Below are 3,134 nucleotides of genomic sequence, written 5' to 3'. Positions count from 1 at the left end.
TATGCAGGGCAAAATACAGAACATTTTCTTCACACTAGAAAGTTCTCTCGTGGGCACTTCTGGTCAGTCGACCATCTCCCGACCCAGAGACAGCCATCTGCTTTGATGTCTATTGCCACGGATCGCTTTTTTTCTGATTTGGGACTTCACAAACAAAACCCATGCAGAATGCATTCTGGTGTGTGGCTATGGCAGCAGTTTAAGACCTATTTTTCTGTCGATGGACATTTGGACTGCTTCCAGTTTGGGATTATCACAAATACAGCTTTTATGAATAATTTTGTGCTAGTCTTTTCATGGACAATTGCTTTTTATGTCTCGTAGGCAAATGCCTAAGAATGGAATGGTTGAGTTATGGGATAGCTGTGTATTTAACTTTACTAGAAACTGCCAGACTTTTCTCCAAAGAGGTTACACCTTTGAACTCCTCCATAATCATGTATGAGAATCCCAGCTGTTCTATAGCCTCACCAACATTAGTGCTGATATTGTCAGTTTTTTTTTTTAATTTAGCCATTGCAGTGGATGTGTAGTAGCATATCAGTGTGGTTTTAATTTGCATTTTTATGTCAACCAACTATGTAAGCATATTTTCCAGTGTTTATTGCCTGTTTATATATCTTTGTGAAATACCTGTCGAAGTCTTTTTGTATTTTTTTTTTTTTTTGACAGGCAGAGTGGATAGTGAGAGAGAGGGAGACAGAGAGAAAGGTCTTCCTTTTTGCCGTTGGTTCACCCTCCAATGGCCGCTGCGGCCGGCGCATCTCGCTGATCCGAAGCCAGGAGCCAGGTGCTTCTCCTGGTCTCCCTTGCGGGTGCAGGGCCCAAGGACTTGGGCCATCCTCCACTGCCTTCCCGTGCCATAGCAGAGAGCTGGCCTGGAAGAGGGGCAACCGGGATAGAATCCAGCGCCCCAACCGGGACTAGAACCCGATGTGCCAGTGCCGCAAGGCGGAGGATTAGCCTGTTAAGCCACGGTGCCGGCCTATTAGTCATTTTATTAATAATAAATTCTGAATACAAGCATTTTGCCAGATACATGTTTTGCAAACGCTTTTCCCTATCTGTAGTTTTAGTTTCTTAGTGGTATATTTTGATGGGTAGGAATTATTAATTGTGATGAAGTCCAATTTGTCAGTTTTTTTTATGGCGAGTCCTTGTTGTGTCTTGTCTTAAAAGTCTAGCATTAACTCAAGGTTACAATGAACTTCTCTTATAGTCTTCTAAAAGCTTTATGGTTCTGGCTTTTTCCTATAGGCGTTGATTCAGCCCGTGTGTGAGTGTGTGTAGTGAGGAAATGGCTGGGGTTCCTCTTTTCCATAAGGACACCCGGTAGTTCCAGCACCATTTGTTGAAAGGTTTTTCTTTCTGTGTTGGACTGAATCATGTCCTTGTCAAAAATTAGTTGAGGGGTAAGATGGCTGCGTAGCAAAGCGAAGCGGCTAGCACTGAGTCCCTGGGCTGACTTCGGTTCTGATCTCCGCGGCAGCAGCTGCGGTCGATAAGCAAAGAGTGCCTAGGATTGTGGGCCAAGATGCTGAATATTAAGATCTTCAGCAGCAGCTCCCACCAGGACTTATCCCAGGAAACTGCTGACCGCATGGGCCTGGAACTAGGGCAAGGTGGTTATGAAAAAATTCAGCAACCAGGAGACCTGTGTGGAAACTGGCGAAAGTGTAGGTGGAGAGGATGTCTACACTGTTCAGAGTGGTTGTGGTGAAACCAAGGACGATCTCATGGGGCTTCTGAGCATGGTTAATGCCTGCAAGATTGCTCCAGCTAGCTGGGCTCCAATCTCAGCCACGCTTGTGGCAAACATGCTATCCGTGGCAGGCGCCAATCACATCATCACCATGGACCCACATGCATCTCAGAGTCAGGGCTTTTTTGATATCCTAGTGGACAGGTTGTATGCCGAGCCAGCTGTCCTGAAGGGGATCAAGGAGAGCATCCCAGAATGGAGGAACTGCACAACGTCTCGCCTGGTGCCGGCAGAGCTAAGAGAGTAGCCTCCATTACAGACCAGTTGAATGTGGACTTTGCCTTGGTTCACGAAGAGTGGAAGAAGGCCAATGAAGTGGACGACATGGTGCTGGTGGGAGATGGGAACGATCGGAAGCCATCCTTGTAGATGACATGGCTGACACTTGTGGCACAATCTGCCATGCAGCTGACAAACTTCTCTCAGCTGGAGCCACCAGAGTTTATGTTATCTTCAGTCACGGAATCTTTCCTGGTGCAGCCATTTCTCCATAAACAAGGCGTGCTTTGAAGCAGTGGTAGTCACCAGTACCATCCCTCAAGAAGACAAGATGAAACACTGCTCCAAAGTACAGTGATTGACATCTCCATGATCCTTGCAGGAGCCATCAGGAGAACTCGCAGTGGGGACTCTGCTTCCTACCTGTTCAGCAGGTCCCTTTATAACAGCGTCACTTCTGAGGCTTTTTCAAAATAAAATAAACCCCACCCCTTGTTTTGCCCTTGGTAATTTTTTAAGATTTATTTATTTATTTATTTGAGAGGTAGTGTTACAGACAGTGAGAGGGAGAGACAGAGAGAAAGGTCTTCCTTCCAATGGTTCACTCCCTAGTTGGCCACAATGGCCAGAGCTGCGCCGGTCTGAAGCCAGAAGCCAGGTGTTCTTCCGGGTCTCCCACGTGGGTGCAGGGGCCCAAGCACTTGGGCCATCTTCTACTGCTTTCCCAGGCCACAGCAGAGAGCTGGACTGGAAGAGGAGCAGCCAGGACTAGAACCGGTGCCTATATGGGATGCCAGTGCCACAGACGGAGGATTAACCTACTGTGCCACAGCGCCGGCCCCACCCTTGGTATTTGAAGACACCATCAGCAGAAGACTCAGCTTGCTCCAGCGTAGTTGTCTGCATCCCATATCGGATATATTAGAGCTTATCCTAAAACAGGGGAAGACAGATTGAGATGACCTGTTGGGATTTCCCACCTGCCTCCTTTCCCACTCCGGCTCCCCTGATGAATTTTTTGTGAGCTTTGTAGCTTTAAGTACAGCTCAGCTGCTGCAAGGGTTCAGACTTTTGAGGGTGTTACACTGGGACCTTCGGATGTGACAGCAGGTACTCAGACTACTTTGCAAGTTTCAGGTTTTCCTTATGTCCA

At 47.3% G+C, this 3,134-nt stretch overlaps 1 pseudogene; it reads left to right on the top strand.

Annotated features, from left to right (window-relative positions):
- Window positions 1-1,534: 1,534 nt before the first annotated feature.
- LOC133773423 (ribose-phosphate pyrophosphokinase 1-like) lies at window positions 1,535-2,458 on the top strand (annotated as a pseudogene).
- The last annotated feature ends 676 nt before the right edge of the window (window positions 2,459-3,134 follow it).

The sequence above is a fragment of the Lepus europaeus genome, chromosome 14, assembly GCF_033115175.1.
Source record: "Lepus europaeus isolate LE1 chromosome 14, mLepTim1.pri, whole genome shotgun sequence".
NCBI lineage: Eukaryota > Metazoa > Chordata > Mammalia > Lagomorpha > Leporidae > Lepus > Lepus europaeus.
Note: the sequence above shows the minus strand (reverse complement) of the source record. Positions and strands in the feature narration are given on the sequence as shown.